The sequence below is a fragment of the Ranitomeya imitator genome, chromosome 6 (genome assembly GCF_032444005.1).
Source record: "Ranitomeya imitator isolate aRanImi1 chromosome 6, aRanImi1.pri, whole genome shotgun sequence".
In the NCBI taxonomy this organism is placed as follows: Eukaryota; Metazoa; Chordata; class Amphibia; order Anura; family Dendrobatidae; genus Ranitomeya; species Ranitomeya imitator.
Genome location: NC_091287.1, coordinates 197942052 through 197955428, shown reverse-complemented (window position 1 = coordinate 197955428; position 13377 = coordinate 197942052). Strand labels below are relative to the sequence as shown.

General features: G+C 45.4%; 1 protein-coding gene across 1 annotated transcript in view; it reads left to right on the top strand.

The window, feature by feature from the left end:
* The window catches only part of TRIO (trio Rho guanine nucleotide exchange factor), a 2940676-nt gene that overhangs the window by 2045241 nt on the left and 882058 nt on the right, over nucleotides 1–13377 (top strand).

The following is a 13377-nucleotide window of genomic DNA, read 5'->3' as shown; positions in this document are numbered from 1 at the left end:
TATTTGAGTTCCTGTATACTCATTAGTGAAATAACAACTGCAAATTATGCAAACTGATAACAAATTAGATGGCAGAAACAGAACACTCCCCGTCTGGCATCAACGGATGTCACTACTTCTTTCTTCTGAAGGCAACAATAGGACCAGTTCAGATGCCGGTCTGAAAAATGTCCTAAGTTCATTCCCTTTGTTAATCCCTAGTTCAAATTTGCGGACGTTGCCGTCCTTGCTCGGGAATGTTGCGGTAATTAGACCAAGTGGCCACTGGTTCCGGTAAATTTGACAGTTTCACAACAAGGTCACCTATGCTCCGATTAGGCTTAGTAGATTGTCACTTTGTCCGTGGCTGCAGGGTAGACAAATATTGTTTGCGCCACCTGTATCAGAAAATATTTGCAAGACTTTGTACCTGTCTCCATTGGCGCTTGTAGAGGTCCTTAGCGTCTAATCCTACTGGAGGGGCACTGGACAGTCCCACTTTCTGGGTAAGGAGAGAAGCTGGAGTCAATAACAAGGGCTCCACAGGGTGGTTAGGAACTGGAACCAAGAGTCTTGCGTTGATTATAGCTGCAGCTTCTGCCATGAAGGTCATTAGGCTTTCGTGGGTAAGCCTTCTTGAAGAAGAGTGGAGCCAAGAATTCTCCATATTAGACCAATCATTCGTTCGCATGATCCATATGCGAAGAATGAGGTGTGTTGAATGACCATGTGCAACTTTGTTTACTGAGGAACCTTTCGAGAGTCTTATAGTTTAGATTTGAAGGTGTTCTTAATTCTTTTGCTGCACCGACGAAGTTAGTACCTCTGTCTGAACGTATATGCTTGATAGGACCATGGATGGCAATAAAACGTCTTATGGCATTGATGAAGCTTGATGTGTCAAGGGCTTGATGACCTCTATGTGGACGGCTCTGATTGACATGCAAGTGAACATGACTGCCCAACATTTAGAATTGGTTTGGCCGCCTCTCGTACGATGTGTAACAACTGACCAAGGCTCCTGGTGAAAGGAGGGTCTAGGCTGAGTCTTATCTGCTGGTAGGTCAGCGATCTTTTGGGTTTGAGTCGAACCATGAAGCTTACGACAGGTAATACATTTGTAAATAACACTACTGATGAGTTTATTTGCACCGACAATCCACACGCCAGCAGTTCTGATGGCTCCTTCTGTAAATAGTCTTCCTTGGTGCTTGACCAGATTGTGGTAGTGTTGTATGACTAGGGAGGCAACATGACATTTTCTGGGAAGTATAAGAGGGAATTTCTCCGCAAACTTCATTTCAGCTTCTTTGAGTCGGCCTCCTACTCTCAGCAGGCTGCTGTTGTCGATGAATGGGTCGAGTTTTCTCAATACACTGCTCACTGGTATTGGAGCTTTGTTAATAAGACATTGGATTTCTGCAAAGTAGGTTTCTCTTTAAACAGTGAGGCTGATGTGATTTCTAGAGAATTCCAAGTCGGAAGTAACATAGGTATGTTTACAAAGATGCCAACCTTTACATTTGTCTGTGCCACAAGTTCTGGTGTTCCTGAATGAGCGAGCTCTATGAGTCAGGCAGGTAATGGCTCAAATAAGTGACTTCCAACTTGAGAATGTGTTGAACCTGCAAGATCCAAGCTGGTTAACAGAGGTCGTTGTATGACATGTAGACACCTGAGGGTGGATTTCAGCATCTGAGTCCTCTCCTACTAGTTTGAAGGTGTCTGGGAAACGTTCCTCAATGTACAATAGTTTTTGGACCTGAGAGCCATGTTGTGCTGCCTAGTCGACTTGCGTCTGCACTAGTTGCGTGATCTGCGAGAGTCTGGTCCGTGGTTATGTAATGCCACTGCTTCGGATGAACTGATCTCCTGATTTGTAGCACTCTGTTATTGACATAAACATAGAATTGCCTGGTTTCGTTGTGGCTATAACACAGGACTACTTTGCTGTCTGAGTAGAACTTGGCCTGTGTCAGGTCTATATCGATTTTGGATGTGATGAACTCCGCTAACTCAATGGCCAAGACTGCGTCACAAAGCTCTACCCTGGGTGTAGAGTGCTCTGGTTGTGGTGCGAGTTTGGCCTTCCCCATAATGAACCCAATGTGGCGCTGACATTTGGAGTCTACAGTTTTGAGGTAGGCAACCGCGGCAATTGCTTTGACAGAAGCATATGCAAATACGTACAGTCTTTGGCTTTGTATTTCTGTAGATGGTACAGGGGTGTATGGTCTTGGCACGTTCAGGTTGGAGAGGGCTGCTAACGAGTTCTTCCACCCTTCCCACTGGATCCTCTTATCAGGTGGCAGAGGTGCATCCCAGTCAGATGTTTCCCTAGTTAGGTCTCTTAGTAGGGCCTTGCCTTGTATAGCAACAGGAGCTGCAAAACCCAAGGGATCGTACAGACTGTTGATGGTAGACAGGACGCCTCTACGTGTGAAATGTCTTTCTTCCTGGCTGACCTGAAAGGTGAAAGTGTCTGATTGTAGATTCCAGAGAAGCCTGAGGCTGTGTTGCATTGGTGCGGGGTCTGACCCCAGGTCCTGGTCTCTGAGACCATTACATAAGTCCTGAGAAGGGAATGCTTTCATGAGTTCTTGGCTGTTTGAGGTTATTTTATGAAGCCTGAGGTTCGAGCAGGCAAGCATGTCCTGGGCTCTCCTGAGAAGAATGATGGCAGTCCCATTTGAAGGCATGGCTTTCAGAGAGTCGTCGACATAAAAGTCTTTTTCTATGAATTGTCTGACATCTGCTCCGTATTCTGCTTCTCCTTCTTGAGCCGACCTTTTGAGTCCATAAATGGTGACTGCAGGTGAAGGACTGTTGCCAAAGATGTGCACTCTCATGCGATACTCTGTGACTTCTTTAGTAGGATCATTGTCTCTGCACCAGAAGAATCTTAGGAAGTTCCTGCCTTTCTCTCTCTCACAAGGAAACAATGGAACACTTGCTGGATGTCAGCGATGAAGGCAATGGAATCCTTAGGCTAGGTTCACATTGCGTTAGTGCAATCCGTTTAGCGGATACGGTAACGGAATGCACTAACGCAATGTCCAAAAAGGGATTGCGTTTGGCGATCCCGCTAGCGCAGATGCCCGATCTGCGCTAGCGAAGAACGGACCCTGAACGCTGCAAGCAGCGTTCGAGGTTCATCCGAAAATAACGGGACATCGCTGATGCATGCCAAAAATGGCATACGTTAGCGATGTGCTAGCGATCCATTAGAACATTACGGTCAATGGGTGTGCTAACAGATCCGTTACATAGCGTTAATTGCGCCAATTTTGCCATGTAACGGATTCCGTTAGCGGAAACCCACTAACACAATGTGAACCCAGCCTTACTGAAGCGAATATGTACTCCCAGCAGTTTGTTATTGAGGTCTGGTCCTGTCAGTAGAACGTCATTCAGGGAGACATCATTAAACTTAGCGCTGGAATAGAACACAACTCTAATCTGGCCTGGTTTCTTAGGGGGATATACTCCAAACATGAGTAGGAACCAGCATTCTTCAGAGTCTTTGAGAGTGGGAGCTAGTTCTGCATGACAGTTTTCGAAAATCTTTGACATGAAGGAGAAAAAGTGATCTTTCATCTCTGATCTCATTTGCAGATTATGATTGAGAGAGGAGAAATGTTTTAATGCCTGATTTCTGTTGTCCGGTAGACATGGTCTGTGGGTTTTGAAGGGAAGAGGTACGACCCAGCTGTTGGTCTCATCTTTAACAAGTCCCTTGTCCATTATCTCTAAGAACAACTTGTCCTCTACCGACATTGCCGCTTGGTTGTCCTGCTTAGTTCTCTGGAAGACTGTGCACCCTAACTGATCCTCATAGCTTCTCAACACTATACTGCTGTCGTGAGTAAAGTCTATTAAATGATTGGGCAGTTGGATGCTGTGTGGCAGTTTCCTGACATGGAACTCATTGCTACAAGGTTGAAATAGAGATGGTTGTCCTTTCTCCAATGTATTTGTCAGCATGCTTGTCACAGAAGATGGGGCGTGTATGCGTCCTGTTATGACCTGGTGGTCAGGACAATAATGGACCTGGTGGTTAAGAGCACACGGAATGACCTGATAGTTACTGATAATATAGGATGAGCTCTGGGACGTGGGAACTCTGCTGACCGCAATCCCTAATCCTATCACACACACTAGAAATAGCCGTGGATCGCTCCTAACGCTCCCTATGCAACTCGGCACAGCCTAAGGAACTAGCTAGCACTGAAGGTAGAAAAATAAAGCCTACCTTGCCTCAGAGAAATCCCCCAAAGGAAAAGGCAGCCCCCCACATATAATGACTGTGAGTAAAGATGAAAATACAAACACAGAGATGAAATAGATTTAGCAAAGTGAGGCCCGACTTACTGAACAGACCGAGGATAGGAAAGGTAGCTTTGCGGTCAGCACAAAAACCTACAAAAAGACCACGCAGAGGGCGCAAAAAGACCCTCCGCACCGACTCACGGTGCGGAGGCGCTCCCTCTGCGTCCCAGAGCTTCCAGCAAGCAAGACAACAAACAAAATAGCAAGCTGGACAGAAAAATAGCAAACCAGAGAAAAACAAGCAGGTACTTAGCTTCTGCTGGGAAGACAGGTCACAAGAACGATCCAGGAGTGATCAAGACCAATACTGGAACATTGACAGGTGGCATGGAGCAAAGATCTAAGTGGAGTTAAATAGAGCAGCTAGCTAACGAATTAACCTCGTCACCTGTGGAAGGAAACTCAGAAACACCCACAGCCACCAGAGGAATTCCATGGATAGAAGCAGCCGAAGTACCATTCATGACCACAGGAGGGAGCCCGACAACAGAATTCACAACAGTACCCCCCCCTTGAGGAGGGGTCACCGAACCCTCACCAGAGCCCCCAGGCCGACCAGGATGAGCCAAATGAAAGGCACGAACCAGATCGGCAGCATGAACATCAGAGGCAAAAACCCAGGAATTATCTGACCATAACCCTTCCACTTGACCAGGTACTGGAGTTTCCGTCTCGAAATACGAGAATCCAAAATCTTCTCCACCACATACTCCAACTCCCCCTCAACCAACACCGGGGCAGGAGGATCAACGGATGGAACCACAGGCGCCACGTATCTCCGCAATAACGACCTATGGAACACATTATGGATGGCAAAAGAAGCAGCAAGGGCCAAACGAAATGACACAGGATTGATAACCTCAGAAATCCTATACGGACCAATGAAACGAGGCTTAAACTTAGGAGAGGAAACCTTCATAGGAACATAACGAGACGACAACCAAACCAAATCCCCAACACGAAGTCGGGGACCCACACAGCGCCGGCGGTTAGCGAAACGTTGAGCCTTCTCCTGGGACAATGTCAAATTGTCCACCACATGAGTCCAAATCTGCTGCAACCTATCCACCACAGTATCTACACCAGGACAGTCCGAAGACTCAACCTGCCCTGAAGAGAAACGCGGATGGAAACCAGAATTGCAGAAAAACGTCGAAACCAAAGTAGCCGAGCTGGCCCGATTATTAAGGGCGAACTCAGCCAACGGCAAAAAGGACACCCAATCATCCTGATCAGCAGAAACAAAGCATCTCAGATATGTTTCCAAAGTCTGATTAGTTCGTTCGGTTTGGCCTTTTGTCTGAGGATGGAAAGCCGAGGAAAAAGACAAATCAATGCCCATCCTAGCACAAAAAGATCGCCAAAACTTTGAAACAAACTGGGAACCTCTGTCAGAAACGATGTTCTCCGGGATACCATGTAAACGAACCACATGCTGGAAAAATAATGGCACCAAATCAGAGGAGGAAGGCAATTTAGACAAAGGTACCAAATGGACCATCTTAGAAAAGCGATCACAAACCACCCAAATGACCGACATCTTTTGAGAGACGGGGAGATCCGAAATAAAATCCATAGAAATATGCGTCCAGGGCCTCTTCGGGACCGGCAAGGGCAAAAGCAACCCACTGGCACGAGAACAGCAGGGCTTAGCCCGAGCACAAGTCCCACAGGACTGCACAAAAGAACGCACATCCCGTGACAAAGACGGCCACCAAAAGGATCTAGCCACCAAATCTCTGGTACCAAAGATTCCAGGATGCCCAGCCAACACTGAACAATGAATCTCAGAGATAACTCTACTAGTCCATCTATCAGGGACAAACAGTTTCTCCGCTGGGCAATGGTCAGGTCTATCAGCCTGAAATTTTTGCAGCACCCGCCGCAAATCAGGGGAGATGGCAGACAAAATTACCCCCTCTTTGAGAATACCCGCCGGCTCAGGAACACCCGGAGAGTCAGGCACAAAACTCCTTGACAGGGCATCAGCCTTCACATTCTTAGAGCCCGGAAGGTACGAAAACACAAAATCAAAACGGGAGAAAAATAACGACCATCGAGCCTGTCTCGGATTCAACCGTTTGGCAGACTCAAGATAAGTCAAATTCTTGTGATCTGTCAAGACCACCACGCGATGCTTGGCTCCTTCAAGCCAATGACGCCACTCCTCGAATGCCCACTTCATGGCCAACAACTCTCGTTTACCAACATCATAATTGCGCTCAGCAGGCGAAAACTTTCTAGAAAAGATGGCACATGGCTTCATCACCGAGCCATCAGAACTTCTTTGCGACAAAACAGCCCCAGCTCCAATCTCAGAAGCATCAACCTCAACCTGAAACGGGAGCGAAACATCTGGCTGGCACAACACAGGGGCAGAAGAAAAACGACGCTTCAACTCCTGAAAAGCCTCTACAGCTGCAGAAGACCAATTGACCACATCAGCACCCTTCTTGGTCAAATCAGTCAACGGTTTAGCAACACTAGAAAAATTAGCGATGAAGCGCCGATAAAAATTAGCAAAGCCCAGGAACTTTTGCAGGCTCTTCACAGATGTCGGCTGAGTCCAATCGTAAATGGCCTGGACTTTAACAGGGTCCATCTCGATAGTAGAAGGGGAAAAAATGAACCCCAAAAATGAAACCTTCTGAACTCCAAAGAGACACTTTGACCCCTTCACAAACAAGGAATTTGCACGAAGGACCTGGAACACCATTCTGACCTGCTTCACATGAGACTCCCAATCATCCGTAAAGACCAAAATATCATCCAAATACACAATCAGGAATTTATCCAGGTACTCTCGGAAGATGTCATGCATAAAGGACTGAAATACTGATGGAGCATTGGAAAGCCCGAATGGCATAACCAGGTACTCAAAATGGCCCTCGGGCGTATTAAATGCTGTTTTCCATTCATCGCCTTGTTTAATACGCACAAGATTATACGCCCCTCGAAGATCTATCTTGGTGAACCAACTAGCCCCTTTAATACGAGCAAACAAATTAGACAGCAACGGCAAAGGATACTGAAATTTGACTGTAATTTTATTAAGAAGGCGGTAATCAATACAAGGTCTCAAAGAACCATCCTTCTTGGCCACAAAAAAGAACCCTGCTCCTAACGGTGATGACGACGGGTGAATATGGCCTTTCTCCGGGGATTCCTTTATATAACTCCGCATAGCGGCGTGTTCTGGCACAGATAAATTGAACAATCGGCCCTTAGGAAACTTACTACCAGGAATCAAATTAATTGCACAATCGCAATCCCTATGAGGAGGTAGGGCACTGGCTTTGGGCTCATCAAATACATCCCGATAATCCGACAAAAACTCTGGAACTTCAGAAGGAGTGGAAGACGAAATAGACAAAAATGGAACATCACCATGTACCCCCTGGCAACCCCAGCTGGACACAGACATAGATTTCCAGTCCAATACTGGATTATGGACCTGTAGCCATGGCAACCCCAAAACGACCACATCATGCAGATTATGCAACACCAAAAAGCGGATATCCTCCTGATGTGCAGGAGCCATGCACATGGTCAATTGGGTCCAGTACTGAGGCTTATTCTTGGCCAAAGGCGTAGCATCAATTCCTCTCAATGGAATAGGATACTGCAAGGGCTCCAAGAAAAAACCACAGCGCCTAGCATACTCCAAGTCCATCAAATTCAGGGCAGCACCTGAATCCACAAATGCCATAACAGAATAGGATGACAAAGAGCAAATCAGAGTAACGGACAATAGAAATTTAGACTGTACCGTACCAATGGTGGCAGACCTAGCGAACCGCTTAGTGCGCTTAGGACAATCGGAGATAGCATGAGTGGAATCACCACAGTAAAAACATAGCCCATTCCGACGTCTGTGTTCTTGCCGTTCAGCTCTGGTCAAAGTCCTATCACATTGCATAGGCTCAGGCCCATGCTCAGATAGTACCGCCAAATGGTGCACAGCTTTACGCTCACGCAAGCGTCGATCGATCTGAATGGCCAAAGACATAGACTCATTCAGACCAGCAGGCATGGGAAATCCCACCATGACATCCTTAAGGGCTTCAGAGAGACCCTTTCTGAAGATTGCTGCCAGGGCACATTCATTCCACTGAGTGAGCACAGACCACTTTCTAAACTTCTGACAATAAATCTCCGCTTCATCCTGACCCTGACACAGAGCCAGCAAGATTTTATCTGCCTGATTCACTGAATTAGGTTCGTCATAAAGCAATCCAAGCGCCAGGAAAAACGCATCAACATCATGCAATGCCGGATCTCCTGGCGCAAGGGAAAATGCCCAGTCTTGAGGGTCACCACGTAACAAAGAAATAATGATCCTTACTTGTTGAACAGGGTCACCTGAGGAGCGAGGTTTCAACGTAAGAAACAATTTACAATTATTTTTGAAATTCAAGAACTTAGATCTATCACCAAAAAACAAATCAGGAATTGGAATCCTAGGCTCTGACATCGGATTCTGAACCACAAAATCTTGAATGTTTTGTACACTTATAGTGAGATTATCCATCAAAGAGGACAGACCTTGAATGTCCATGTCTACACCTGTGTTCTGAACCACCCAGATGTAAAGGGGAAAAGAGAGACAAAACACACTGCAAAGAAAAAAAAATGGTCTCAGAACTTCTCTTATCCCTCTATTGAGATGCATTAGTACTTGGGGCCACCTGTACTGTTATGACCTGGTGGTCAGGACAATAATGGAGCTGGTGGTTAAGAGCACACGGAATGACCTGATAGTTACTGATAATATAGGACGAGCTCTGGGACGTGGGAACTCTGCTGACCGCAATCCCTAATCCTATCACACACACTAGAAATAGCCGTGGATTGCTCCTAACGCTCCCTATGCAACTCGGCACAGCCTAAGGAACTAGCTAGCCCTGAAGATAGAAAAATAAAGCCTACCTTGCCTCAGAGAAATTCCCCAAAGGAAAAGGCAGCCCCCCACATATAATGACTGTGAGTAAAGATGAAAATACAAACACAGAGATGAAATAGATTTAGCAAAGTGAGGCCCGACTTACTGAACAGACCGAGGATAGGAAAGGTAGCTTTGCGGTCAGCACAAAAACCTACAAAAAGACCACGCAGAGGGCGCAAAAAGACCCTCCGCACCGACTCACGGTGCGGAGGCACTCCCTCTGCGTCCCAGAGCTTCCAGCAAGCAAGACAACAAACAAAATAGCAAGCTGGACAGAAAAATAGCAAACCAGAGAAAAACAAGCAGGCACTTAGCTTCTGCTGGGAAGACAGGTCACAAGAACGATCCAGGAGTGAACAAGACCAATACTGGAACATTGACAGGTGGCATGGAGCAAAGATCTAAGTGGAGTTAAATAGAGCAGCCAGCTAACGAATTAACCTCGTCACCTGTGGAAGGAAACTCAGAAACACCCACAGCCACCAGAGGAATTCCATGGATAGAACCAGCCGAAGTACCATTCATGACCACAGGAGGGAGCCCGACAACAGAATTCACAACAGCGTCCCAAGCATACATTGCCAATTATGACCCATCCTAGGTCAAGCTTTTGGGCATAGGGAGCAAAGTGGAGTCCATTGATATGACGTCTCACTTTATGAACCTGCAGGATATCTCTCCCCAACAGCAGAATTATCTAGGCCTGATGGTCGAGTTCAGGTATAAGGTGTGCTATGCATTTCAAGTGAGCATAATGGATTGCTACATCTGGCGTAGGGATTTCAAATCTGTTTTCTGGGATCTGGTTACATTCGATGATCGTAGGTAGTGGTAGGCAGAATTGTCCATCTAAGGACTCGATTTGGTAGTGAGTTGCTTTCTTGCCTGCTGTTGTCACAGTACCTGCACACGTCTTTAATGAGTAGGGGGTGCTTGGCACTTTGATGTTGAATAGGTGAAAGAATGTTGATCTAGCTAATAATCGATTACTTTCATCATCCAAGATAGCATACAGTCTTACAGCTTGGTCTCTATGGCCTTTTGGGTACACTCTGACGAGGCATATTTTTAAACAGGACCTACTGTCTATTGTCCCTATGCAGACTTCTGTACATTGTGAAGTGATCTCTGGCTTAGCTGTATCAGTGTTCCTTTCCTCCCTGCCATGCTCACTGTCAGCTGGCATGTTTTGTGTATTCCATGGAGCTGGGCCAGGATGTAGAGCAGTGTTATGATCTGTGGTGCCACATTCTGTGCATTTTACACTGACCTTGCAATCCTTGGCGAGATGAGTTGTGGACGAGCAGAACTTGTAGCAGATACCGTTTTCTTTCAGGAAGCTTCTGCGATCTGGCATAAATTTTCCTCTGAAGGCTCTGCATTTCAGGAGAAGATGAGGCTTCTGATGAGATGGGCACTGATTGTCAGGGTCCTGCACCTTTGTCTCTGACTGGGAGCAGCCAGCAGACCTGTAATTAGAACCTGGAGAAGAAACATAAGTCTTGTGTACTGCCACAGATATTCTTCGTGGATTTGCAGGCGGTGACAGTGTGGCATATGGTATTGCAAAGTCAAAGCTGGGATCGTTTCTAATTCTCGCTTGTTGGTGTATAAAGTGTCACGGTCACCTGCGGCCACCAATGATGCGGCCCAGCCCATAGACGCCCGCAAGCTGACCAACCACAGAAGGTGTGGGGTGTGCGTCCCCCGGGGACGAAATGCGGACCCTTTAAACCACAGAGGGGGACCCGGCCTACCAGAACAAGGGGAGGGCAGCGACCGAGGTTCTGTGGCAGCTGAGCATGTGGACAAGGAAAGAAACACGAAGACACAAAAAGAGCACAGCGAGGTCAAAGATACTCTGTTGTAAAGAAGTCACAGTAAATAAGCAAGTGCTAGTCAAAAAATGAAAAAATACAGGGTATTTAGTTAATACGTTTTTTTGCAAAAAAATGTATATTAAGCTGCTCCACCAATCGTCAAGGTATACCCATAATAGAGCACTCCTACTAATGTATATAATCCCTATCTGATGTATTTATAAAACAAGAGGGGATTATAGGGAGAGAAATAGGAAGCGCAGACTTCTGAGTGTAGTAGTTAGTTTCCCAAGGTGTGTACTCAGTGTGAATCCACTCACCTTTTTGGTGTCTTGATATACTGTGTATAGATCCAATCCATGGATCACTCCATTCCTCTTTCCACTCAGTTTGCTGCAAAAGATCTGGGAACTGATGAGCGCACTGAACAGTGCTTTCATAGGCGATAACACTTTGTGAATGTTTAATGTCATGACATTATACCTGAGGAAAACTCTAAGAAGTCGAAACCAGTTGTATTTTAGTTTGAAATAAAAATCATCCTTGAATTAGAACATCGAGTTCCATCATCCTCCTTCAGGAGCGCATATTGCTGGGAAAAACATTCACAAAGTATCTGATGTATTTAAAAACCTGATCATCTGTATAGTACCTGTATAAGCAGGGTTCAGAGAGAAAATATCCATGTGGACATGCTGGATGGAACAGCTTCAGTGCAAATGGCCCACAGAGGACTCCCCAGTCTTGTAGAAACAAAAGAACAATTATAGAACCAAAAACACATGGGCTACTTGCACAGTGAACAAGTCTGTAGAAACCTGTTCACACCACCAAGAAACTTGAAGACACAAAAAGAGCACAGCAAGGTCAAAAATACTCTGTTGTAAAGAAGTTACAGTAAATAAGCAAGTGCTAGTAAAAAAAATGAAAAAATAGAGTATTTAGTTAATACGTTTTTTTGCAACTTAATATACATTTTTTTTGCAAAAAAAAAGATATTAACTAAATACCCTGTATTTTTTTTCATTTTTTGACTAGCACTTTCTTATTTACTATAACTTCCACCCCTTTATGAACTATACTCTCCACATCGTGCACCCTTATGAATAGTAATCTCCACTATGTCTGCCCTTATGAAATATAACCTTCACACCATTCACCTCTAGGAACTACTTCCCTGCTTTCTTATATTAACTTTTCTGTGCTTCAGTATAAGTATGATAAGGATCCCTCACTATGCCTCCTTATAATCTTTATAATGATTTCCCAGAGCCCCCCATGTGGAGTATGATTGCTACCAGAGCCTCCAATGCAAATGCCCCCACAGTCCCCCTTTACACAATATAATGACCTATAGCTCCGTTTACGCAGTATGATGCCCCATAGTCCCCTTATACACAGTTTGATGGTCTCCATTGCTCCTGTTCACATTATGATGCCCCATTTCATAAACTGTAAGCAGTATGATGTACCCCTGCCCGCTATACACAATATTATGGCCCATAGTTCTTAAACACAGTATGTTGTCCCCACAGTCCCTAGTAAAATGCCTCATAGCACCTTGTTAAGTGTACGATGTCCCATACCCCACGGTACAAAGAATAATACCCCCATAGCTCCTTATGTACAGTATAATGTCCCATATGTCTACCTCAGTAGCATAGCTACCAGGGGGCAGAGGGTGTGGTTGCTCTGGGCCCCACTTTCTGAGGGGCCCACTTGAAGCTACGCTGCTTTTAACTGTATTGGTGTGCTCAGCCGATTGAGTTTAAGGCAATCATGAATGAGGGAGCTACAGATGACTCTTCTACATCCATTCTTCTTTTTCAGCGTCTGACATCTGTGTAGCGGGTGCGGTGACGTAACTACATGGCACCTGCTGTACTGAGATGTGCGCGTGCTCCAGAATGCTAGTTGCAGAGGCCGGAGCAGCCGGGGAACAAGGAGAGGTAAGTATTGTTTTCGAATACTGTTTAGAGGATTATGGAGAGTGTATTATACTGTATGGAGGTGATCACAGTTGATATGGATACACGTCACTCTTTGGTTGGAAGGCATTCTGATAGGATACCACTCCTTGTATATAAGAAATCAAAAACTGGCACTCTGGAATGTATAATTATAGAATATATGTTTTATTTAGCAAAATAATCCAAAATAAGTTATGTTTCAGTCTCAAACATTGACCTTTATCAGATGGATTGCTGTGGTACAGGGAAGACAAAAGAGCAGTATCATAAGAATAGGGATGATAGTAGCCCAGAAAGATGGTGTTCCCTATCTCTATGGCCTGCAACTAACCAT